This window comes from Halichoerus grypus, chromosome 4 (assembly GCF_964656455.1).
Source record: "Halichoerus grypus chromosome 4, mHalGry1.hap1.1, whole genome shotgun sequence".
NCBI lineage: Eukaryota > Metazoa > Chordata > Mammalia > Carnivora > Phocidae > Halichoerus > Halichoerus grypus.
Window position 1 is genome coordinate 59,218,987 of NC_135715.1, and position 27,765 is coordinate 59,246,751.

Below are 27,765 nucleotides of genomic sequence, written 5' to 3' on the forward strand. Positions count from 1 at the left end.
TTATTCTAATCTATGTACTAGGACAGAGAATGCTATGTTGAACTAACTTGAAAAGCATGTTTTATAATCATAAAACTGATTTAATGTCATTAGAATTTTGATCTTAAGCATCCTGTATTATATGAGCAATGGAAAGTGTTGGTGAGGAGTTTGTCTATGCGGTTCTCTGGCATTTTCACATAATTGGGCTTGACGGTTTTCTGCCATTGCACAGGATAACTGCAGTTGATGGTGTTCATGTTTTTAGTTAAGGGCCACTGAATTGTATTAGAAACTTTATGCTACACTCTTGTAATCTTGCAAGTCATTTTTGAGTTGCATGATTGAAAGTGAATAATAATGTACCACAAAACAAAAATTACTCATGCAGTTAAAGCTTTTTTGTGTGTAGCTTTAGAAACAACCAGTCCACAGAGAATAGGACTCATGAAAGAAATGAAAATACATGATCATCCCCATTACTCCTTGTTGTCTAAGCCTATTCAGGTCTGGTGAAACATTAAGCCACTTAACCTAAGTGGTATTGGATACCTAATTTATTCAGCTTCTGGAAGGTACCAGGTTAATGCTTACAGAGGCAGGATTTTAAAATTTGGAGTGTGTGGGGGGGCGGGTAGTAATGTTCTAGCAAACTCTTCTACTTAGCATGTGCCCAAGAGTCCACAGAAATCAGGTACTTCTTTGTTAAGCTACCTTAACTTTTCTTGGGAATTATTGGGTGTTTTATGGGCTATGTTCTCATATGGTGGTTAAGTTGGTTTGCTGAAATGGATCTAGAAAGACCCAGGGCAGTGACTGATTGTAAAGAGTTGTTGAGTGGATAGAGAGAAAATCAAGGTGGTATGACAGGGAGCAGTTTTTTTCTCATGCTCTCAAATCTCCCTTCTAGCCAATTAACATTAAGTCTGAAATTTTCTCCACTAGTGTCACTTAGGCCATTGTTTCCTGAAGGGCCCTGCTCCTTTGGAGGTGAGTTTGTCCGACTAAGCAGTTATCTATCGCACTAAGAAAAAACAGTCCAGGAGAAGTAGGACCATAGTCATTCAGGTGTTATCAGAGAAGAAAGTTGGAGGAAGAAGTGTTCTGAGAATATAATGACATCTGTGGAAGGCAGGCCAGGGGTGGGCAAATAGCGTGGGACTTTGGCAGTTTGAATTAACATAAACATCATAGAATGATGACTTTGTTGGGGATAGGGTTGATAGAAAGAATGGAACCTCTATAAAGAGGTTTTAGGTGCCCCTGAAGACAAATGTAACCTATTTCAATTTCATAGTCTGATTTGGAGTTTGGTCTTTACAGGAGCTCTTCATGGGAGATTCGAAGGCTTTAGCCTATATATGGGAAAAAGTTTCATCTCAGTTCTTCACTGTGCTTGATTGAAGCTGCTTGGGTTGCAGTCCTGGGTCAAGAGAAGTTCTGAGGCCAAGTCCAGACTCAGGGGAATGAATTCCATCATTTAATGATTCCTGCCATGGGTCTAAGGGGAAGGAGTGGTCATTGCAGTCTTAGACTTTGCTGTATTTTTGAGGATTTAGTAGATCATCATTGGCAGTGACAACTTAGTCCAGTCCTCACAAATGGGAGAAGAGCTTGGGACATCCAGCTGATGAATCCACAAGAGTTCTGGGAAGCCTTGATGTGCCTTAGTATTCTCCTTGCATATTTGTATTAACCTGGAAAATTGCTTCTTGAAGAGAAAAGGAAGTGATATTTTTAGAATTGGATCAGCATTTCCAACACATCTATTGATGGGCTAGCTCCTCAGTGTTTACATGGCAACGGGATGAACTATTATTAGCACTGCTCTCATCATGGGGTATCAGAATGGTTTTTTTCTCTGGTAGACCAGTTGTGCACATAAAGAAGTTGAGTACATTGATTTATTGAAATTAGTGTTGATAGTTTAGCTGTGATTCTTTCTCAGTTTCTTCTGTAATGTCGGACTGCAAACTTCCATGCCCTTGAGAGAGGATTATTTTAAGACAGTAAATCATTGAATCATATTTAGTGCAATGAGTTTCTTTTGAGTGCTTGCTATGTTTCTGACACTGTGCTGAGTGTTGTGTGGGACACAAATGAAAGAGGGAATACACGGTTCCTACCCTCAAGGAACTTATAATTTATAAAGTGAGACAAGGCATTCTTGAACCAGTTAAATAATGAGATAATACAGTATATGATTCATATACTTATACTTATTTAGTAGTTTAAAAAAAGAAGGAACAGTGGGATTATTTAAAGAGCTAAAATACCTACAACTTGCTTCTGTCACTTTAGTGGTCAAGGACTCCAAAACCCTGTGAGAAAGGGAATAGCAAGGACAGAAGAAGGCTTACTCATCTCTTATTCTTTGCTCATGCAATGATGCTCTTGTAAGTCGATGTCTATGGAAATTTGGAAGCCGATGGGAAATTATTTTCACAAATAGAGATGAAGGCAGTAATGGTAGAGTATTATCCAACTGTAGTTCTTGCCTTCTGTCCATCTACCCAGAGAGCCTAGTGTACACATGTATTCTTCTAGCTCCTACAGTTCATTCTTTAAAAAAATTTTAAATTACTACTACTAATTATTATTTTTTATTCAAGTATAATTAACATACAGTGCAGTCCATTCCTGCATGGTCACAGATCTGTCTGAGGTCATAGAGACTCACCTTGTTTTCTATTTTTTCAGATGCTTCCCAGTCAAATGTCTGTTTGAGGCAGGGAGAGACAGAGAGCCTATTTCTTCCTCATTGCTTCTTCTCTTCCCTGACCTCCCTGCCCCATTCCTGATGTTTTTACTGATTTCCTTCTCTCCCTTCCTCCTAATAGCACATCTACTTTTTCCTGGCATTTTTAGTTTTCTTTCTCACTGCTCTCCATATATCTTTATCTCTGTCTAAGTCTGAAGAAGGAAAAAGAATAAAGCAAGTATTGCCAAGAGAGACCCTAACTTTCCTTCCATGTTTGGAAGACTAACTCCTGGAATATAGGTCTTGAAGTGCAGAAGTTGGATTACCTTTGTTGTTCTGTACACATTGCAGTGTGCTCAAGACATTTCATAAAGGTTAAGTGAGAACAATTACAGTCACTTACATTATGTAAGACATCCTGGGCTTCATCCTAGATAGATGGTGCATTGCTATATCTGTTTCATTCACTTGTTTATAATTCATTCATTCACTGAATAAAGAGGTAAGCAGAAGCCAGATCTCATTAGGCCTTCCAGGCCATAATGAGTTTAGTTTTGATTCTAAGAACTGTGGGAGACCAGGGGACTGGCATGGTCTGATTTGTTTTTATTTTTATTTTTTTAAATTTTATTTATTTATTTGACAGGGAGAGAGAAGAGAGAGCATGCACCCAAGCAGGGGGAGTGGCAGGCAGAGGGAGAGGGAGAAGCAGGGTTCCCACTGAGCAGAGAGCCCAATGTAGGGCTCGATCCCAGGACCCTGAGATCATGACCTGAGCTGAAGGCAGACACTTAACCACCACCCAGGCGCCCTAATTTGTGTTTTTAAAAGTTTTCTCTGGCTGTAGTGTGAGAATAGATGAAAGAGGTCAAGGGTGGGAGCAGGATATCTACTGCAGAATTCTTGGCTGGAGGTAATGATGGCTTAAGCTAGGGTGTTTGAGGTGGAGAGAAATGGACCCATTCTTGCCAACGTGTGTATTTGTAGGCCAAACCCTGTTTCTTATACTAGTGTAGCCTTCATTTATGGCTGGGGCCTGCCTCTAGCATTCATGTGCTTAGTGTCTGAGCAGCTGGCTTGGAACCCTAGAAGCCAGGCTTCCCCAGATCATCGTATTGGATCAGATGTACTCCTTGTATGCTAGCCATTCATGCCTGTTTCAGAGGCTTGACGCTGCTCAGGATGTTTGTTTGATAACTTGATTATTGTTTGTTTCACCTTACATTCCACTGGCTGAAAATATTTTTTAATAAAAAGGAGATGCTGGAACTGATGGTTTTTAAAAAATTGCAAAAATGCTTTCCCCATCCATTTCTTACTTTAATTGCACCGTTGTGTGAGGTATTTCATCTAATCTGTTGAAATGAAAGTTTTAATATTTGGGGCATAAGAATGCCCAGCGTTGTTATGGAAAACACTGTGTCAGCTATCACCAGAAAGTACTGGACACGGCAGGGCTCATATCCACAGGTATTTGCTAAAGGCTGAGTATGTATAAGATATAAGAAAAAAAATGATAATAGGAAAGATGTGGCCTCTGCCCCCAAGAAACTTGAGAGGAAGGGAAAGTAACAAAAATTATGGTGTATCTTTTAAGTGCTGGCCTTTTACATCTACCACTCATTCAACTCTGAGATGGGCGCTGTTCTTACGCCTATTTTATGATAAGGAAAGGGGCATCATCATCCATCTCAGGTCACATTGCTACTGTGTGCAGAACCAGGAATGAAGCCCAAAGCCCAGGGTTTCCCCACTTTACATTGTAGGTACCACTTCACAAGATTTCAGAATACTGCCCCTACCCCCTTGACAGCTGCAGAATCTTGGGGGAAAATGTCTTAATCTCTCTGAACCTCTGTTTCTTCATCTATAAAAAATGGATAATAGTATTTACCTCACAAGGGTATGTATGAAGCATGTATGAAATGTCCCTGGTACACAGTAGCCAACGACTCAAGTTCATGTTTCCTTTCTTTTGTGAACTAGCTTTATGGCAAAAGAATCTGTGATGTGATTTTGTTAGAGAGCCCTAAGCAAGCATGGCAAAGCATTGCTTCCCCACCCACCCCCCCAACCTTATAACTGTCAGAAAAGCCTGTGTTATGCATTTGGGCTTAGGGGATAGGAGAGGGCTGCAAGATTATGGGATGTGTTTGTGGAATATCTGTGTTCAGGAAGCAAGGCATTCTCAAGCTCCCTAGTCTGTCTCATGCAATTCAGGTAGCAACAGGAGGGAAAGAGGCAGTTGTTTATATAGGACATGTAAATGAAGGCCTCAGATCCTAAGGGGTCAATTTTGTGGGTCCTTTGGAGGTGAAATTAATGGGTATTTCCCTTTGAAGGATCAACTTTGCAGCTACTATCCAGTGGAATAAAAGGACCTCACACTGTTTTTTGGTGAGAGATCATATTTATTTTTTCAATTCTTGGTGAAAACCAATCTGCCTTTCTTGAAACTAGACATGTAAAATTTGATTAGCTAACAAGAAGGGGAAAAAAGAACAACAATAACCTTCCAGTCTATATCAGGCTCTTAAAAATAATGTATGGGACAATAAACAATACTGCTAGTTTTGCTACAAAGTGGCCCATTATACATATGTGAGGAAGATAAGAAACTACTACCCTGGGAGGAAAATAAAGCCAAAAGGTTAATCTTAATTATTGAAGTGTAGTGTATTGCTCTCCAAAGGTTTTTTTTTTTTTTTTAATAGAATGGATTGTGGGGGCAACTTTTGGGGGACACTCTCAGTCTCACTGGGAGACTGTGGTTTATTAAAATCATCGAAACATAGATGATTGTTTTACTCTTCTTTCCTTAGTTTGTATCTGCTTTGAATCAAGTCTTGTCCAAGAAACAAGGACACCCAGAGAGCTTGTAAGACTCATCAAATATCCTCTTGGTCCTTGGATTGCTTCTCTTCCAATTCTATTTTCCTATAGTATGATCTATTCCATACTGGTGGCCAGTCTCCAGCAATCTAATGAAGGCTCTGCAAGGGGCCCTACCAGTGTGTTCACATGATCATGTGTGTTTCTAAATTTTGCAAAAGCAAGATGTTTTAAATGTAATCACTCAAGATCATCTCTTTCCACTCTGACATCTCGATCACAGTTTGTCAGCTGGCATCTGATTGAAGGGCATGTTTTGGATCTGGCTAAGAGGAAGTTGAACTGGGGATACGTATAGTTTGGTGCAGTATTTTTATGAAGTTTGCAGTCCCTTTTGTGACCATCTGGGTGAGGAATGACTTCTAGGAATACTCCTACCACCCACTGGATGACTCACCCAACAGGGATGGTGAGGAAACATGAGGGCCAGAGGTCTTAAGGTTATAAACCAGTTTATGGCGCTCGTCACTGGAAGTACAGGGGTAGTGGAGGTAAAAAAAGGTTTGAAGCAAAGTTTGAGTAGCTCAGCTGTGGAAAATTCTTACCTTCGGCAGATGTAAAATTGTGAGTGGAAGCAGGCTACTGCTTAGGATGCTGGACAATGAACTCTTTTCTTTGAGGGCAAAATCCAAGAATTCTTTTTTTTTTTTTCCAGTGCCTACCAGGGCTAGTACCTAGTTGGTGTTTGTAGTATTTATCGAATTATATTGGATGCCTAGCCAAATATATTCTCTCCTATCTGGAATATGCTTGATAATGCTGAGCATACAGCTATAGACTCACTATGTATATTTTTCTTTTTTCATGTGAATAGCATGGAATAGATTTTATCAGGATTCTTGTGTTTGTGCATGTTTCTTCATCCCATTCTGGATCTCTTCTTATTGTATCTGTTGCATTTTGTCCCCAGAATGCTTGGTGGTTTCAGAGGAAAGTCACCACCAAAGCAAGAGAAACGCCAAAGAATAAGTGTTCTGGTGACAAAACTCTCATATAATCCATCAGTAATTCACAGTATGTAGCATAAGAGGAATCCAATTATCCAATCATGTAGCTGAATGCAGTGTAAGGACATTCAACTTGTTCTTGTGTATACCTTAATTTCAGGTTAATTTTGTATGTTTTTTTCAGAATTATTGTTCATACCCCAATTCAGATGTGATAGAAAGGATATATGTCTATTGAAAACCAAGAGTGTAAATTGAAAGAAAATGTTTGTGATACCTGTTGTCTTTAAAAAATGTGCAATTTCTTTCCTCATTCTCAAGAAATACTCATTTTTTTGGTATCTAATTTTGTATTATAGTTTCCTTAAAGAGTGGTACAAAATTTGTATTAGCTTTAGGCCCCATAAAACCCAGCTCTGCACTGTTCCATCCCTTCAGTCTCGTATGGACATACTCAGAAACAGCTGAAGCCATGTGTAGAGGGGGGCAGCATGTTGTAATGGAGGGAGTAACCTTGATTCTGCCACCTACCAGCTGGGTGGCTTTTGCAAGTTTCTCAGCCTCTCTGAACTTTAGCTTCCTCAGCTGTAAAGTTATAAAAATATAATAGTTGTAATAATCACAGGATTATTGTGAGACCTAAAGGAACACATGATAAATGCTTAGTAGGGATAAACACTCAGTAAATATTATTTCCCTTTTTTCCTCAACCTCTTTCCAGTGGTTCACAGGTTAATCTCAGGTCACGGACCCAGGTGAGGAAACATTTTGTCTTTTTAAAGTGCATATTGTTAGAAGGGTATGAAAAAGAGAGTTGGGGTTTCCCCTGTGATTCTCATCTTTAAAAAGCCCTAGGCAAAATGAATCACAATGTTATTTTCTCTGGGTAAAAAGCAAAGAATGAAGTGCTTTCATCAGCTGTGTAGGGTATTGGATCAAAAGTCCCAATTCAGTGTGTCTGCCACCACACACACACACACACACACACACACACACACTCACATTTATGTGCTATGGCCCAAGGATTCGATTATTCTGAAACACTGCAGTTTTTCTACAAAGCTTCATCTCTCCATCAAAAACAACTGATGAACAAAGCCCTAAGCCAGGTGCTAGATTCTCATGACATGTAGGAATCCTTGAACTATGGTTTGTCAACCTGGGTGTCCTAATGAGCCATGGTATCCTGGAACACCCACAGTCTTTCTGATATGTTTTCTTCAGCCATGTACACACAGAGATATGCTCTGTGAGGTGGGGCTGGGAACTGGAAACACAAAGTTAGCTGAATACTGACTTGCTGATAGGATAGTCCTCAGAGCAGACTAGGCTACTGCTTAGGATGCTGGACAATGAACTCTTTTCTTTGAGGGCAAAATCCAAGAATTCTTTTTTTTTTTTTTTCCAGTGCCTACCAGGGCTAGTACATAGTAGGTGTTTGTAGTATTTATCGAATTGATTTATAGTCTATATATAATTGGGGTACAAAGAAAGACTTTTAAAGTGCCCAAACAGTTTTCCTTTCTAGAAAGAAAACTATAGCTTTTGATTAATAAGCATGATAATTATGTCCCTTGCCCTGCTGTTTCGGAAGAAGGGGAATGTGTTTGAAAAGGGAAATCAGAAGGCCTACTTCATGTACTTTGCCTATAAGCCTTTCCTTCTCTGTGTGAAAGGAATCAAACTTAAGCAAGTATAGGGAAGTTTGAGAAGTTAGCATACTTGTAAAGACAAAACAATCACGAGTAGACTGTCAGCTGAGTGAAGGCCAGTGTGGACTCTAACCTGCAGGCAGTTTAGAAAGAAAACTCATTCTGAGACCAGCTCTCTCGCCCTGGAGCTGGCATACATGACTGATTTCTAATGAAGAGGAATTGCTGGTTAAATAAGAAAGAGTCTGTGTAATGTGTGTTATAATGAGTTATACATTTACCTACTAATTGTTCAGGAAACTTGGATGCATTGACCTTACCCGTATTTTATTTGAGGCCATCTTGGTTAATGTTCATGCTTTCTAAACTACTGAGTTAAATAATAAATAAGCTCACTCAGGTGTTGTCACAGTGAACCCACCTAATCTCATTAACATCTTGGTGTCTGAGTAAAATGTACCCAGGATCTAGTCTATTTGGCTGCTAAACACACACACACACACACACGTTTGTTTAAAAATAATCATTGATGTCTACTGGGTGTCAGGGAGTGTGCTGAGCACTGAGGATATGAGCCAGGCACAATCCTGAAGTGTAGAATAGATGAACAGAGCAGCCATATCTCTTATTTGGGTATTACAGGAGACCTACAGCTTATCCTGAGCTTCCAGAAGTGTTTCTAGAGGTGGCCAGGCTTGCCGCTTTTCTTATTTACCCTCCCAAAGGGCAAGACATGCAGGTTACGACTGAGACAAATGCCCCATTCATTGTCTTCTGGGCCACTTAAACTTTGATCTATTGATCATATGAAAAAACTGAAAAAGTTTAAGAGAATGATAATCTCTTAAATAGCCATATTTTATCTGTCTTCAGTTTGATTTCTAGGGTATTTAGGATGATTTGATAGTTGTCTAGTTGTGTTTGTCGGACTAGAGGAGCCTAGGGTCCTCCTACTCAGCTGCCATCTTCCTCTTAAAAAGCCATACTTTAAATGCCAACTCTTAAATGGATAAATATTTAACATAAGTGAACTGATGATTTTTAAGGCTCTTAATAACAACTATTCTTAATTGCAGCAGTTTTGCTTTGGACAAAGATTATGGGGATAAGTTTTAAATCTGGTTGGAAAATAGCATTGAAACAGTACTAATTTTGTCAAATTTTTAGTATGTGGGTATTTGGAATCATTCAGATTTACTCTTTGTATGTTCAGGAACATTAGTTGTTTCAGACTGGAATATGACTGGCTATAGCTAGTTGAATAAAATTCCTGCAGTTCATCCATTCTTCTCCTACCAGCAGGTGTCATTATGGAAATATGAAAATACTGTAAATTCCAAAGTTGTAGGAACTGGCTGTGAGAAAGAGAAGTAGCACTTTGGATATTAAAAAACAACAAAGAGTGGAGAGAAAATTTGGTGCTAACCAAGGATGGCATGTTTAATTACTAGTTTGGCAATGTTTTATAATAGAATGTAACTGACACAGGATTTCAAGGCACAAACTTAATTTATTTTAATTAGATTAAGCAAATATTAAGACCTGCTCCAAGCTCATAGGGTCTCAAAAGAAAAGACATAACCCTTATCCTTAAGGAGCTGGTGTGGTATCTACGGAGAAAAGGGTACATTCATGAAATAATTAATGGAATGCATCAGTCTTTCTTTTTAATGTGCCAGATTGAAGTACATATATAATATAAATAGTAAAAGTTCCAGCTAGAAGGGCTGTGTATAGTATTGTTGCTTCTGATTAATCAAATAATATTGTTTATATATTTAAGTAGAGAGGAGATTCAAAATTATTTGGTAACTTGTTAGCTCATTCTTTCCTTTCTTGCTAACTGCCATCACCTATCTTTCTCCATACATCTTAAGTAATAATTAGAATAATTACATATATATTGGTTAACCTAGGATGTAACAATTGTTTATAACAGTTTGCTATAATCAATTGATAATATGATTAAGTCTTTCTAAAAAGCGAGGTAAGTACTACCAGTGGTCATTTTTACTAGGAGATCTTAATACAGTACCCTGGATAAGAAGAGTATTAGTGTTCTAGATCAGGATCCTATTTTCCCCTCTAGACTATGAGTTCTTCTACGGCATGGGATATGTGGCATTTGTCTTTGTATTTCTGACACTCTAAAGCTGTGTCTGTATCTTTGGTGGGCTCTTAGTACATGTTTGTTGAATGACTAAATGAGTGATAATATCACCAAAGGATAGGGTATTAGCAAGTGTGCATACATTATGTTGTTAGAATGTATGTTGGTATTAGATTAAGAAATCTCAGATGGAGTGACTCAGAAAACTGAATTGAAAAGTTGATAGAATCCTAAATTTTTCTCTTTTGATTCCATTAGTCCATCCAAGGAAGATTTGTCTCAAAAATTATTTTAGCATACTATATGAAGGACATTATAATTCACCTAAATAGAATGAGTCAATATTTTCCAATGACAGTTTACTTACTGTAAGCATACTAATTCTTTTTATTTGAAGGCCATTATTAATTTGCTGCTACATGGTGAGGCTGATATCCTCAGCCTACCTTTGGTGGGTTAAACTAACTACCCTTTATTCATCACTTACTTATGTCTCCAACTGCTTACTGGCCTTCCCCATTTTGATTTTCTGTTGTCAGCTCCAATTTAACATGTCAAAACAGGAAATCATTTTTTTTAAAGATTTTTATTTATTTGACAGAGAGAGACACAGCGAGAGAGGGAACACAAGCAGGGGGAGTGGGAGAGGGAGAAGCAGGCTTCCCACAGAGCAGGGAACCTGATGCGGGGCTCGATCCCAGGACCCTGGGATCATGACCTGAGCTGAAGGCAGACGCTTAATGACTGAGCCACCCAGGCACCCCGGAAATCATTATTTTTTACCTGTAAACTACCTCTTTCTTCTGGGCATACTTTTTTCTTGATGGTACCATCATTTTTCTAGTTACCGGGCTAAAAACTTTGATATTTTATTTTTCTTAATCATTTTCTCCATCAGATCAACAAATCTCTTATATTTCCTTTGTAATGCTTTTGATATTAATTCTTTTCTTCCTTTCCATTTCCATTACCAAGACCTTGGGTTAGACAATGTATGGATAAAATAGCCTCCTGGATCATCCTGCTATCAGTTTCTCCTCTTTTTTTCTATGAATGACTATGAATATTTTAATTTGAATCATTCAAACATCAATACCAAGTCCATACTCTTTATCAGAGTTGCCATGGCCCCTCATGGTATGCCACCTGATCACCACTCTAACTCAAATCTTGTCTACTCTACTGCTTTGCTCTAGTTATATGGGAAAAATGCAATTTTCTGTCTAGCCCTTCTCTCTCTGACTTCTAGAATTTTTTTATTGTGGTAAAATATATATAATGTATACATGTATAGTAATGTATACATTATTTTATACCAAATGTATAAAATTTGCCATTTTAACAATTTTGGTAAACTCGGTAAATTTTTGTAAAAATATACAGTTCAGCAGCATTAAGTACATTCATATTGTTGTGTAACCATTGACACTATCCATCTTCTGAACTTTCTAATCTTCCCCAAATGAAATTCTATACTCATTGAACAATAACTCTCTATAACCCCCTCCCCCAACCCCTGACAACCACTACCATCATTCTACTTTATGTCTCTGTGAATTTGACTATCTCACATACGTGGGATTACATATTTCTCCTTTTGTGACTGGCTTATTTCACTTAGCATAATATCTTAAATGTTCATCTATGTCATAGCGTGTGTCAGAATCCTTTTTAAGGCTGCATAATATTCCATTTTGTGTATATATCACAGTTTGTTTATCCATTCATCCATCAAGGGACATTTGTAGTTTTTGCTCTTTTAACATATCCTACTAATCACAAAGGATTAATCTTCTACACCTTACTTCAGTCATATTACTTGACTGCTCAGAAGTCTTCAGTGAGTTCCTTTTTACAGGTAGGATCAAGTATAGCATTCATAGCCTAACATCCATGGCTCTCCCCAGTGGGTCCTGACCTATGTATAGAATATTATTGCCCATTATTAATCTTCAACATTTGTTCATGAAACAAATATTTTTTAAATGCCTAGTATGTGTTGGTCCTGAGATAGGTGCTGCCAATCCAGCATTAAACTGAATAGACCTGGTCCCTTGTCTCAGAGAACTGACCTCAGAGCTAAGTGATTCCTTCATTCATGCCAGAATGCTCTCCCCTTTCACCTTGGAAGCTGGCTACTTCACCCAACATGAAATTGCTAAGAACCATTAGGTGACCAACTTGCCAAAAGCTAATTCTCTTGTAATCGTTTGATCAAAAGATGAACTTCCTGAAATACAGAGTTTTTCTAAAAAAAATTATTTTGCCCTGGTGTCACTAAGGCTCTTTTCCTGAGATATATTTTGGTCAAATGCTGTTTAATATCAGCTTTGCCTGTGTTTCACATTGTAGACCCTGAGAATTCCTAGAACACTTAACACTTTCTATAGAATGATTAAGTTTTTAACACTGATTTTTGTCTAAATTATTATTGCCTCTGTCCCTGTTGCTTCTGCCCCTAACTGTGCCCCTGTATTGACCTGGTGCAGTGGCTTTGACAAATTGTCCTATCTAAGGTATTTGTCAGATGATTGCTCAGCGAATTGGTTATTCATTGAATTAGTCATTAGGGGGCCAATCATATGACAAATCAGTTTCCAAAAAATTTTAAAATGTCTTCTCTCCCTTGTAATAAATCAGAGGGAAGCATTTTCTTCTGTTTTTCAGGGTCTGTCCTCTCTAGTTGAACCATAGTATTTTTTGATATTTCTGTTGATTTGTCTTTACAGTGTCCTTCTTATGATATCTTGTGATCAGAACCAATAGTTGGTTGGTTAACCATGAGAATTTGGGGGGAAATAGAAAATCATACAGACACATTTTTAAAAATAAAACATATTTAATGTACATTTTATCAGCCAGTCTTTCAGTGGAAGGTCGAGGCATTTTCTTTGCAAATGGGCCAACTGATTATTCGTATCATCTCTCTTACATAAACCATACTCATAATGAATCACCTATGATTTCCAGTTTCATGTTTTTAAAATAAGAGCAAGATCTTAAAGACACTTGTGCTGTAATGAGTGCAGAATCCTTGTATATTTTCATTATTCTTCCCTGTCATGAACAGTTTCACTCATACTCAGTTTAAGAGCAGATTTTCTTAGTAACTCATCTTTATTGATTCTTTAAAAGAATTCAGTTTGCTTTTTCAAAGAAACATAACTCTCTTTGTTGTCATATTTCATCAGATAATATAAATATTTAATTGAATTATGTAATTATAATCGTAAATACAAGTGGCACAACTTCACTCCTTTGGAAAGCCTAACATGTGGTTGGTGGGAGTAGAAGACTGCAGGCATGTGGCGGAGGAGACTGCTGGCTGTGGGCACCGGGTGTGCCGTGGTGTATCAGCTCGTAGGTTTTCCTGAGGACAGGAAATGTAGTCTTTAGTGCAGGTTGGCTAGAAGGGCTTTTACTGTATGTGTTCATTCTTACAGACAAAGGTGTGTGTGTGCTTACTATCTTATAATGAAGTAGGAGCTGAGGAGGGATCTGTCAGGAATTGGTATGGGGAACTGCGCAAATCCTTCTGATTCAAATGATAGGAAAAGGGAACTTCTACATTTGATGTAAATTTATCAGATGTATCAGAGATCTAGCACCGAGGGGAATGAGGGTGGAGAGACTGAAGAAGACAGGGTCTCAGACTGTCACGACTGGCCACTTTATCTCCAGGCAGATGGATTTTTCCACATGGATCATCTCTGCCAAGAAGTCCTCTGCTTATGTGACCATGCAAGGCCCAGCCAGGGATTGCAGCCCCCTGTGAGGAAAGCCTCTCGGTGGGCTTCATCTGACGGCCCACTTTTTGGCCCTCATCGTCCATGTACAGGTGTGCTGGTGGTGCTCTTCAGGGTCTCCTCTGCGTACTTCCATATGTGTGTGTGGAAAGGAATCATGTGTGGGGGTAGGAGGTGGACGCTCCCTTTTTAGTTTCCAGTATTATTGCAGTGCTGCTCAGTGTTCATACCATTAAAAGTTATCCTTCCTAATCAGACTTACGACAATGGAGTAATAATATTGTCAGTTATTTTGTGCCGTGCTTTATGGTGTTAGCGTGGTTTATTGCTTTATTTAATGAGATAAATAACTGGACTGCTTGAAAGGGGTGTTTTTTGAACAAAGCATTAACTGAGGTGAGAAAGGAGTTGTCTTCTACTTTCTGTTCTGCCTTGCTTGCAGTACAGTCTGGGTACTTTTTAAATGATCTGTTCCCAGCTTTGTTGCACGAAGGTACAGCTACATTAGGACATTAGCTTGTCGGTGCTCACTGTTACTTTTTTTTTTTTTCTCTTTTAATAGATACAGCTTTTGACAGAAAAGAAAGATAGACCAATAGACAATGTTAAGGAGAGCACAGACCCTAGTCTCAGTCTTGAGGACAGCTTTTGGAAAATAGTGGCTGGGATTTCCTTGTCTATGCTCTTGTTTTCTGACTGCCCAAATCTGCATTGTCACAGATGGGCACATTTTTGTTAGATCAAGGAAAAGATGAATTCTGTGGCTTTGGAACAACGTTTTCTTCGATTGCCTAACCACAGGCAGAATAAGGTCTTTTTGAGAAAGGGAAACTGGACTACAGGCATCTTTCTTCCATTAAAAGATGAAATGGATCTTCAGTCAGCCTCACCACATACAACCCTTGCTTTATGTTAACATGCGTTGAAATCTTATAGACTCTGTCCTCGATCTCTGTACTTGAAAATCTCTTGTAATACTATAAATTACCCTTACTGGCTTCCTTTTTTTAAGCTCTGGTGAATAATCCATGTGTTCTCAAGTTTCTGTTCTAAAAATGTCCCTCCAGGGACCTGCAGTGAAAACGAGGTGTTGTTTTATGTTATTTGAACACTGCGTGAACCCGGTCCTTGCTTTGATTTTGGAAGCTGACCATATCTGAGGCGGTTCTCCTAGCCTACAGCTGTGCCAGATTCTCTTCTTCTCTTCATAGCCTCCAGGGCTAGGAGCCTCTGCTTGCATGAAGGTGGGGTAAGAAGTGTGACCCGCTGTAAGGAAAAGCCGAAGTTTACTCATCCAGGGAAGCAGTGAGCCTCGATAAAAATGGCACTGGAAACGATCCCCCTTTAAGACCGTCAAACACGAGAAATGCTCAACAGAATGCTGTGCATATATTAGGCACTCAGTCAATATTTGTTGAATGAACAGATGAATGCAGCAGAGGGTGGTAGTCATGCTATTTCCAGCTCAGCCTCTCTGGTGGCAGCTTTCATCTCTAGCTACTCTCTTTATTCTTCACTTGCCCTCTTGCCATCCCATTGCTGCTCTGTCCTTTCTTCTCTAACCAGGAGAAAAGACAAGGGCTAGTCTGGGAATCACATTCTTAGGCAGGACTGGGCTGAAGGCAATTAAAGTTCATAGACTGAAGAGGCTTCAGAACCAGCTTCTCTCAAGGGCAGACATAGACACCTGCCTCTACTGTCCTGTCCTGATGCTTGACTGGTGGGATGGTCCTAGGTGGTCAAAAGAAGTTCATAGAATATTGACTTTTCAGGGTCCAGGTTGGGTTTCTAATGTTTTATAAACCAAGGAGTTTAATTAGCTGTGTTCACACCACATATCTTTATTCCAGCATACTGTGGATGAGTTGCATGCTCTTGACTCTGGAAATGGGAAGTGTCCTCCTCTAACTTCTTAGCTTTACAGAACATGGTTTGTGTCTGTTACCATTGTCATTTCTGGCTTTCATATGGCCACAACTATCTGTTAAGTCAGTGGAAAACAGACTGTGGTTTTTCTTAGATATTTTCTTAAACTCCTTTGGGGCAGTGTCTACTCTGGAGGCAGTTTTTCCTTTCTCCACCTTTAGGATAATTCTGAGAATCTAAGGAAAAATTGGTATCTTTTGGACTTTCAGCCAAGTGTATTTGCTGGCCAGGCTAAACATTCAAGCAGATTTAGAGTGAGTGACACTGAGTCTTCAGTTACAGAGTGAAGTTCACCACTTTGATGTGTCTTCTTTCCCATTGTGTTTTTTTTTCTTCTAAATAGAGTGGAATCCTATCAAATGTATACTTAGCTTAAACAAATACAATTATGCTTAGATAACTTTGTTTTCTACTGCAGTCAGTAAGTGTTTGCCTTGGGGCACACAGAAGATGATAGAAAAGAACCTGCTATTCCCTTGATTGTCTTAATTCCCATGTGCTGCTCATGGTGTTAACTTTTCATTGTGCCGAGTGTGATTCTAATATCGATTGTACAACAGATTGTTGTTAACACATAGTCTCTAAATAGAAGTTAGGTCCTTGGTCTCAACGAAAGCCAGGGTTATCTGTTCCACCTTTGCAGGAAAATTTGGATATGTTGGACTGAACTGAGAGACTGTGTGTCTCCAACATGGTACATTCCTTAGGGATTTTCAAGGGTAATTTTGGTGATATGTAATTTTAGCCCTAAGTGCTCACTTCAGAATCTGTCACCTACAATAATACACCACAGTAGTGTCTGATTTGTCTTTATGGTGCCTTTTGTGATAAATAATTCACATTCTGGTAACATTCTGCATTTTTTTAATTTAAAGTGCTTTCTAGTCTTTTTAGGTAGTGAGGATATAGTTTGAGTTGGTATTTGTTGTCTTCTCTACCTTTGCTATATAAGGTCTATGTAACCTTTTTGTTAATCTGGGACAGTACGGAAATTTAGAACCATGCCTGGAGCCAAAATGTTGGACACATCCCAGTTTGCTTTTTTAGAGCTGATTGATGGATGCTGTATGCCACAAGATACTAAGAGTCATAAAAATAAGCTTAGATTTCTGAAAGATAAACACCAAAAACACCAAAGCTCTATCCTACTGTTCTTGATAATGACCCACACTGTTAATTGTAGATTGTAAGTTGTTATAGTAATAGGAAAGGTCTGCCCTGATTGGGAATTGGGAAAGATGTTGGAATCTGAAGATGGCCTTTGTCTAAATGCAGTGAAACTCACACAAAGCCAGGCTTCCTTGTACGGCAACATTCAACAACAGTCTAACTCGAGAAACCTTGAAGAAGGATGGAAATATTTACTCTTAAATTTTATTTTTAAGGGATTTCAGATAGAAAAATCATACAGAAATCTTCCTAAAAATTCCCTTTACACTTCTTTTTTTTTCACCAGCTTCCTACTCATGGCAACTGCTCTGCCTCAAGTGCACTCGTGGGTGGCGCTGCCATTCTGAGCCCTCACACACCACACACAGACCTTCTTTGGTGTATGCAGTCTTCTGGAACATGTACTGTCTAGTGCTGGTGGTTTTTCTTGTAAGCATAAGCTACTCTTGCCCCAGAATTCTGGTGAATAAAATCTTCATATCAGTATGAAAGTTTTGCTTTTATTTACTCTTTGATATTGACTTGAGACATACTGCTTGCTCTCACATTGATATAATATGTTCAGTCAAGTTGTCTAAGACCCTGACAATCAGACCAATCTGCCTCGGGTTCATTAAATCAGTGGGGCCACTATAAGGGGAGGTATGTGTACAATTACAGTTACAGCATATAGCAAACAGCAGGCCCAAAGTAGTACTCCTCACTTTGCCTCTTGGTCTCTCCAGAAGGCCATATAGAGGTGGTGGATTTAGATGTAAATGGCTCTGACTGAATGTGGCAGCCCTGAATATGGCGGTAGTGGTGGTGACTGGCTTTCCTTTTTAGTCTGAGTGTGACTTTTATCTCAGATGATTCTTTGAGTTACTACCAGAGTAGGACATATGGCTGCGGTCTGGGGGAGAGAAAAACAACTAAGTCTACTTGGTATATCTTTATTCTTTACACAACTTTGCTATAAAATTTATACAAGCATCTGTATTAGTCAGGTTCTCCAGAGAAACAGAATCAATGGAATGTATGTGTTTCTCTCCTTCTCTCTCTCTCTCTCTAAAGGGATTTATTATAAAGAATTGGCTTATGCAGATGGGAGATGGACAAATTCCAAGGTTGAGTTGACAAATTCCAAGGTTGAGTTGGCAAATTCCAAGGTTGAGTTGGCAAATTGGAGACTCAGCAGAGCCATTGGTATAGTTCCATTCTGAAGGCTAGCAGGCTCAAGACTCAGTAAACATAAAAGCTGATGTTTTAGTTCAGGTCTGAAGGCAGGAGAAAAACTGACATTCCAGCTCGAATGCAGTCAGGCAGAAGGAATTCTCTCTTACTCCGAACTTTTGTTCTGTTCTGGCCTTCTACTGATTGGACGAGGCCCATCCACAGTAGAGAGGACTATCTGCTTTACTGAGTCTACCAATTCAAATGTTAATCTCTTCCAGAAACACCCACACCCAGAATAATGTTTGAGTAACTATCTGGGCACTCTGGCCTAGTCAAATTGACACATATATTTATCCATCGCAACATTCATGAAGAATGTAGGAACATATAATTTACAATTCAATTCCCATTTATATGTATGGCTATTACTTGATGGATGTGATCATGCTTTTAGAATTCAGTGAAAGGAAAGGCATAAGAAAATTTTAATGAGATTATTTATTTCCTGTGTTTTTCTCAAGGAGTTATATTAATCTGTAGATCTTTTTTCCTCTACTTCATTTAACAACTTATAGACTTTATCTTGCTGTCTTTGGCATCAAAAAAATGATGTGATAGGTCTTTCCCTGTTCTATGAAAAATGATTCTTTTTTGTCTAAAGAAGGTACTCATCTTCACACTATAAAGTCTAAATGGTCTACCCACCATAAAAAGAACAGTTAGGCCAGAATTTCTGCCTGAAGAATAGCTTTAAAGAAATCCTGTGGTTGTGCTCACTTGGGCAGCACATGTACTAACACTGGAACGATACAGAGAAGATTAGTATGGTGCCTGAGCAAGGGTGACATGCAGGTGTGTGAAGTATTCCATATTAAAAAAAAAAAAAAGAAAGAAAGAAAAGAAATTCCGTGGCTTTTTTTCCATTAGTTTCAACTAACATGGGTTGTCTCAGAGAAGCTGCGTGAGCTGACTCACCTCAATATGATGCCTGTTGGGTTTTGTATTACCAGCTTTCTTCACCTGAGAATTCGACTAAGAGAGAAGTCTGTCAGCAGATTACAGCTTGATCCAATTGGTGGTTATTTGGGCCATAGCATGGGGAAATATCTGGGGGGGTTGGATGGGCCTTCTAGGTATGAGGCTCTTTCTTGCAGAGGTGGTTTATACAAGAGGCATGGAGAGGTAGCTCCTAATTTTCTTTTCTTTTTTTTTAAAAGATTTTATTTATTTATTTGACAGAGAGAGACATAGCGAGAGAGGGAACACAAGCAGGGGGAGTGGGAGAGGGAGAAGCAGGCTTCCTGCGGAGCAGGGAGCCCGATGTGGGACTCGATCCCAGGACCCTCCAGTCATGACCTGAGCTGAAGGCAGACGCTAAATGACTGAACCACCCAGGTGCCCCAGCTCCTAATTTTCTTAACACAATCAACTGGGAGGAAAAATTTGCTGTAATGGTATTACTTCTGTGGTAAACCTTCTCAGAGATCTCTGGCCCAAAAGAAAGACTCAATAGAAATACTGACTTTACTTGAAGTCTATGGGTCATTTTTAAAAAGTTTTTATTTTATTTTATTTTATTTTATTTTAAGATTTTATTTATTTATTTGACAGAGAGAGAGAGAGCACAAGTAAGGGGGAGTGGCAGGCAGAGGGAGAGGGAGAGGCAGGCTCCTTGCTGAGCAGGGAGCCCGATCTGGGGCTCAGTCCCAGGACCCTGGGATCATGACCTGAGCCAAAGGCAAACACTTAACTGACTGAGCCACCCATGCATCCCTAAAAGTTTTTATTTTAGTTCCAATTAGTTAACATACAGTGTTATATTAGTTTCAGGTGTGCAATATAGTGATTCAACACTTCCATATAATACCCAGTGCTTATCACAACAAGTGCCCTCCTTAATCCCCATCACCTATTTCACCCATCCCCCCAACCCCCTCCCCTCTCCTAACCATCAGTTTGTTCTCTATAATTAAGAGTCTATTTCTTGCTTTGTCTCTCTCTGTCTTTTTCTCCCTTTGCTCATTTGAATTGTTTCTTAAATTCCACATATGAGTGAAATCATACGGTATTTGTCTGTCTCTGACTGGTTTCTTTCACTTAGCATTATACTCTCTATCTCCATCCATGTTGTCGCAAATGGCAAGATTTCATTCTTTTTTTGGTGGCTGAATCATATTCCATTGTATATATATATATACCACCTCTTTATCTATTCATCAATTGATGGACACTAGGCTGCTTCCACATCCTGGCTATTGTAAATAATGCTGTTATAAACATAGAGGTGCATGTATACCTTTGAATTAATGTTCTTGTATTCTGTGGGTAAATACCCAGTAGTGCAATTGCTGGATCATAGGATAGTTCTATGTTTAACTTTTTGAGGAACCTCCACACAGTTTTCCAGAGTGCTGCAGCAGTTGGGATTCCCACCAACAGTGCAAAGGGTTCCTTTTTCTCCACATTCTCATCAATACCTGTTGTTTCTTGTGTTTTTGATTTTAGCAATTCTGACAGGTGTGAGGTGATATCTCATTGTAGTTTTGATTTGCATTTCCCTGATGGTAAGTGATGATGAGCATCTTTTCATGTGTCTCTTGGCCATCTGTATGTCTTCTTTGGAGAAATGTCTGTTCATTTAAAAAAAAGATTTATTTACTTATTTGAGAGAGAGAGCACATGCAAGTGGGGGGAAGGGCAGAGGGAGAGGGGAAAAAAAATCCTCAAGCAGGCTCCCTGCTGAGAGGGGAGTCTAATGTGGGGCTCAATCCCAAGACTCTGAGATCTGACCTGAGCCAAAAATCAAGAGTAAGATGCTTAACCAACTGAGCCACCCAGGTGCCCCTTCTGCCTATTTTTAAATTGGATTATCCCTTTTTTAGATCTAGATTTGTTTAAGTTCTTCATATATTTTGGATACTGACCCTTTATTGGATATATCATTTGCAAATATCTTTTCCCATTTGGTAGGTTGCCTTTTAGTTTTATTGTTTTCTTTACTGTGCAGAAGCTTTTTATTTTGATATAGTCCCAAAAGTTCATTTTTGCTTTTGCTTCCCCTGCCTCAGGAGACATATCTAGAAAGAAGTTGCTATAGCTAGTGTCAAAGAAGTTACTGCCTGTGTTCTCTTCTAGGATTTTTGTGGTTTCAGGTCTCACATTTAGGTCTTTAATACATTTTGAATTTATTTTTGTGTATGGTGTAAGAAAGCAGTCCAGTTTCATTCTTTTGCATTTTGCTGTCCATTTCTCAACACCATTTGTTGAAGAGACTGTCCTTTTCCCATTGGGTATTCTTTCCTGCTTTGTTGAAGATTAATTGACCATATAATTGTGGGTTTATTTCTGGATTTTCTGTTTTTTTAAAGACTATTTATTTTAGAGAGAGAGAAAGAGCGTGCTAGCAGGGGGGGAGGGGCTGAGGGAGAAGGAGAGAGAGAATCTCCAGCAGATCCCCCGCTGGATGTGGAGCCCGATGTAGGGCTCGATCTCACAACCCTGATATCAGGACCTGAGCCAAAATCAAGAATGGGATGCTTAACCGACTGAACCACACAGGCACCCTTGGATTTTCTATTTTGTTCTATTGATCTACATGTCTATTTTTATGCCAGTACCATACTGTTTTGATTACTACAGCTTTGTAATATAGTTTGAAGTCCTGAATTGCTATGCTTCCAGCTTTGCTTTTCCTTTTCAAGATGGCTTTGGGTATCCATACACATTTTAGGATTGTTTGTTCTAGTTCTGTGAAAAGTGCTGTTGTTATTTTGATAGGGATTGCATTAAATGTGTAGATTGCTTTGGTTAGTATAGGCATTTTAACAATATTTGTTCTTCCAATCCGTGAGCATGGAACATCTTTCCATTTCTTTGTGTCATCTTCAATTTCTTTCATCAGCATTTTACAGTTTTCAGACTACAGGTCTTTCACCTCTTTGGTTAAGTTTATTCCTAGGTATCTTATTATTGTTGGTACAGTTATAAATGGGATTGTTTTCTTAATTTCTCCTTCTGCTGCTTCATTATTAGTGTATAAAATGCAACAAATTTCCGCACGTTAATTTTTGTATCCTGAGACTTTATAAATTCATTGATCAGTTCTAGCACTTTTTTGGTGGTCTTTAGGGTTTTCTATACAGAATATCATGTTGTCTGCAAAGAGCGATAGTTTTACTTCTTCTTTACCAATTTGAATGTCTTTTATATCTTTTTGTTGTCTGACTGCTGTGGCTAGGACTTCCAGTACTATGTTGAATAAAAGTGGTGAGAGTGGCCATCCTTGTCTTCTTCCTGACCTTAGGGGAAAAGCTCTCAGTTTTTCCCCATTGAGGATGATGTTAGCCGTGGGTTTTTCATAGATGGCCTTTATTATGTTGAGGTATATTCCCTCTAAACCTACTTTGTTGAGGGTTTTTATCATGAATGGATATTGTACTTTGCCACAGGCTTTTTCTGTGTCTATTGAAATGATCATAAGTTCTTATCCTTTTTCTTATTGATGTAATGTATCACATTCATTGATTTGTAAATATTGAACCACCTTGCAACAGAGGAATAAATCCCACTTAATTGTGGTGAATGAGTTTTTTAATGTACTGTTGGATTTGGTTTGCTAGTATTTTATTGAGGATTTTTACATTTCTGTTCATCAGGGATATTGCCCATAGTTATCTTTTTTAGTGGGGTCTTTATCTTATGGCCATTCTTTTTGCTGTTCTTTGTACCTTCAAATCAGACTCTCTGCTTGGTCACCTGACCCTTTTTCCATCCTGTCCCTTCCTCAGTGGTTCAGGACTGGTACAAATGTGCTGTACTTGTCAGACCCTATTTTGGACTGTTCTCTCCTATCTACCGTTTTTCACTCCCAAAGTGTTTCAGACTTGACCTTTGTCTTTCCTTTCCAGGCTTGTGCTTGCCCTTTTGGATCAATGAGATTTTCAGCTTTTTTGATTCTCTGACTCTTCTCTAATGCTTCTCATTTCTAGGTTTTTGAAACAGACATCTCTTCCAATCCTATTCTGGGGTCTGGAGCCTCACCCTGTGCTAACCTGTCCCGGCTATGGACTTATAGGTAATTTGAGAAGTAGCAAGCTCATTTTATGGATTAAATTTATACATCAAATAAATATATACAAAGAAATAAACATATATAAAATTACTTCATTCCCAAATTATTTTTCTTCCAGACTTCTGCTTGCTAAATCAGAATTTTGCCCCTCTAGGACCTTCATAGTAAATCACTAAGCAAAATGCAAAATCTGCCCCTAATAAAACAGCCTCTAAAATGGATGGGATGGAGGGCCAAACCAAAAGGGGAAAAATAAGAAATTTGAGAAATAAGAGAAATATCTCTTTCAGTATTAATACTTTTTAGATTATATCTCTATATAGTAAGCTCTCAGCATTTTATGGGGCACACAGGAATTTAATAACAAAAGTGTTAAATGGTTAAAACAGGTAGGAGTAAAACAAAAAAATGTACTATAAGTTGGCTAAATTTTTAAAAAATGTACTATAAGTTGGCCAAAACAAAACAAAACAAAACATATAGGAGGCCAAGCCTAGTCATTAGCCCTCTTAAGTTATCATGGAATGGTCACTTTGCTCATGGGACTCAAGCAACTCTGTTTTGAAAGCTTTTCTGAATGATAAAACATTGTTAGAAATAAGTGAAATTTTTCTACTACATGTAAACTTTTCATCAGAAGGAATTAAGAATTACTTATCCTCATATAATTGGACGAGGTTTTATTCACTAACAATAAAAAATGGTCATTGCCTTAATTGTTTTCACCCTGGGGCTTATTGGTCATAAAGCCCTCTAAAAACAAATGAATTTGTAGTGCTTATTTTGACAAGAAGTAAATACAAAGGTAAAGCATAGTTTGTATAGTGTTGTTATCATGACACTCTTGGGCATAATTTATATATAAAGAAAATAAAAAGGCAAACGTAACTTTTAAGCTGATTGCCGGTAAAGAACTTAATTGAAAACAGTTTTCTTCTTTTAAAAAGTGATTTATTTTAAATGTGCTTTAAAGAACAAAGGTCTTATTGATAACCATTTTAAGTGTATTATCTCAATGTGGGATTTAAGTAAAAGGTCAAATCTTACAGAGGTATTTTTGGTATGACTCAGTTCAGATCACAGACAAACTTTATCAAGAAAATGAAATTAGTTAACATTTTCAAGTCTGAGCACTTGTCTGGAGAGGCAGCAACCCCACCCCGCCCCCACCACCACAAATATAGACTTCAAGGAGAGAATTTTGGTTGAGAAACATGGAAAACAAAAAAACTCAAAATGCTATTGTGTAAATGTTCTTTAAGTAAGATAGTATTATATGATGGGAAAAGTACTGGATATGTTTTACTAAAGAATAAACTTAATTCACATATGTGGTTTTTGCAGTGTGGACAGATGAATCAGATCTTTTCTGCTTAAAGTTATTCAATTAAAGGACCAATATTTTATTTCAGAAAAGCTAATGTGGAATTTTTAATTTAACATTTAACTCCTGTCCAGTAGTTCATCTTTCACGCCCAGCCCCCTCACCCTCCATCTCCGGAACATCTGTGACTTGCCTTTTTCCTGGATCTCATGTGACTCCTACTACAAGTAGTTTATTGGCCAAATAAGAGTCACACACCCAGTCATAGCAGGGCGGGCTCCATTTGCCGATGGGCTGTGGGACTGGGCGCTCACAATATTTAGTCATTCAGCTCCTTTCCCAAGGAATAAGTCCCAACCATTGAAGTAATTAACCTTTGCCTTTGAACTGGAGGTTCATCAGGGGCAGGGAAGGAAGGGCCTTCTTTTCACTTTCCTTCTCAGTGCTGCAGCTCTCCCTAGCTTCATAAATGACACCTGAAGTGTGTGCTAAGGAAAGAGCAAGTGGGACTCTGGTCCCTAGGAAGCACTACTTGGTAAAAGCTCTGAGCAACCTAAAATATTAAACAATGAGAGTCTCTTATTCCCTAATATTCCCTGATGGGGAACCTTTTTACCATTGGACTTCATTGTCTTTATCCCATTTCCTGCTCTTAAAGTGGCTGAAAGGAAGTGCCTTTCAGGCCAGGAGGTTGGGCAGTAGCTAAGACCTCCAGTTTGCATTCCTGATAACCTCTGCCTTAGATGTGAGTGATACTTCCAGGCTCTTCCTGAATTTCCATTGGATGCTCTGGCAAACAAATGCCAATCTTGACTCTTCCATTTAAAACAGTTCTTCCACTTTGCTATGTGGATTAGAGTTAGAAATTTATGTTTTCCTAGACTTATGTTGTCCTAGACTCTGCTTCCAGCTTGCTATTTTCCATCACTCCCTTCTTCCTTACTAGCAGAACTCTGGTTTCCTTCATATATTGGCAGCAACATGCTGAGTCCTTGGATCCTGACTGGTCTAGGCCAATTGGAATATTTTTCCCAGTGTCCCTTGTAGCTAGAGGTGGCTAAGTAACCTAGTTCTGACCAGTAAGACTTAAGCAACAGAAGTCCCCTGGGAGGAAGGAAGGAAGTGGGGAGGGACAAGAGAAGACAGCTTCCTGGGAAAGTTTTTGTGCTCCTGATAAAAGGGTACAGAAACTGCTGGGCTTTTTGCTCCTTTGTCTTGGCTTGAATGCAAATGTATTGCCTAGAGCTGGGGCAACCATTTTGTGACCATGAAGTACAGGCCTCCGACTGCTTGTTATATGAGGAAAATATACCCCCACCCACATAAGCTTCTGTCACTGGAGGATTCCATTACGTGGCCCAGAATTTCTAATTGATACACACAAAAATTCTAAGATGTGCAAAGAAAATATATTTCTTTCTATTTTTTGTAACTGATTTTACCTTCTTCCTGAGTTTTCAAGGTTGGAAATGATGGTAGAGTAGGTGGTAGTAGACACTAACATTTATCAATTAGTGATAATTTATTTTGGGTAAGTGACCCAGTTCAATTTTCCTTCCACTTCCCCTGTACCTCTCTAAGATGACATTTGGGGGAAATGGGTAGGGGTTCTTAAGCAATGGTATGCTCATCTGGCTTGCACTGGCTTATCAGAATTGATTGTTACATTTTTGGGAATTTTGCAAGTCAGTTTTTATATATAGTCTTTATTAACAACTAAGTGATATAAATTTACAATTAAGTAATATTAAAAAGAAAGTAAGACTCAAAACTCATCACTTCCTAATTATTGAACCACATTTGACTATTATCTATACAACTGAAGTTATTTATGTTTACTGTATCTGTAAATGGAAATACTATATAATAGTACACTGCCATGTATCTCATCTCTTCCCAACTCCAAGTTCAATGGTGTAATGTTGGTAGCTTGAAGTCTGCCTTGGTGGGAGTATTCACACCAAAGAAATCTCCAGGTGCTAGTAGAATGTAGGACTTTGGAGTAGGGCTTTTCCTCTCTGAAGAGTCTCTTGTTAAACATTTACTGGAGAACCTCTGGTCTTAAGTGACTTTAAGTTCTGAGCAGAGAGGAGGCTTCATTTCCACACACACTTAGGCCTTTGTGCTCCCCTCTGTTCTCCACGACAGTGTCACTTATTGGCAGATCACTAATAGTCCTCTGGTATCTGCTTCCTGTGAACTTGGGCTCTCTCCTTCTTGGCCCTTATGGTTGGTCTTCCCTAGATGACTTGACTCCTGGATTCCATCCCTGCCACATGGGAGCTGAGGAAGACTAAGGGGTGTTACCTCAGACTTTATTTCTTCTAATCACATCATTTTTCCTTTCATGAGACTCCTCCATATTGGTGTGGAAGTCATTCTGGGATGAAATTTCCTCCTGGAGTCCCCATAGGAAGTGGGGACAGAAACCCTTCTACTTTTGACTTTTCCCTCAGCCTTTACCTGATAACCTCTCCTGTGGGGTTTAGGCCTAAGGCAAAAAAACCATGCCATGCTCTCTCCTTGGTTATGTCTCTTATTTGAGGTCACCATTCACTGTAAAGTTTAATTCCCATTTCTGGTTGGTAGGAAATGTTTCTAAATCCGGTTCTCTTTCCTGAGGAAAGAGTTGGTTTTTCCCTTTCTCTGAGGCCATAATGGTGGGAAGGCTGTATAAAAGCTGAATAGGAGAGACTGAATTAAAAATACAACTGTAGGCATAAAAATTATCTCCATCATGTTTATTCGTATGAGTCATCCTGCCCAGCCTTTCACTTCTCAGAACTCCATTAACTACTCCAAGGCTCCACAAATCTGAGAGTAAGGACTGAGGTGAAGAATAATAAACAAACATTTGTCACTGAAAACAAATGTGTAGTTGCATTACCCTTGATATATCAGTACTTAAAAAGATATCTTTTGCAATTAATAAAATCCTTGAATTCTTTTGGGTACTAGAAATAAAATTGGAGGTAAAAAGGAATAAATTGGTCTTTAAGAGGTTAAAATATACTGTTGCAGGGACAAGTTTAGGAACTAGGCAAAGAATATTGCCAATGCTTTGCTATCTCTTGAAACAGCTCTCTCAGTGC

General features: G+C 38.7%; 1 long non-coding RNA gene and 1 other non-coding gene across 5 annotated transcripts in view; both read left to right on the top strand.

Annotated features, from left to right (window-relative positions):
• The window catches only part of LOC144381583 (uncharacterized), a 167,225-nt gene that overhangs the window by 78,841 nt on the left and 60,619 nt on the right, over positions 1–27,765 (top strand). For 2 of the 4 annotated variants that reach the window (XR_013446998.1, XR_013446999.1), the window contains one exon: positions 23,267–23,352. The exons of the other annotated variants lie outside the window; for them this stretch is intronic. This is a non-coding gene — a long non-coding RNA (uncharacterized LOC144381583). Of the gene's footprint in view, positions 1–23,266; positions 23,353–27,765 lie in introns of those variants that run through there. 4 annotated transcript variants of the gene reach the window in all.
• On the top strand, positions 19,048–19,154 carry LOC118545249 (U6 spliceosomal RNA). Its single transcript, XR_004922015.1, has one exon. It is a non-coding gene; the product is annotated as a U6 spliceosomal RNA (small nuclear RNA).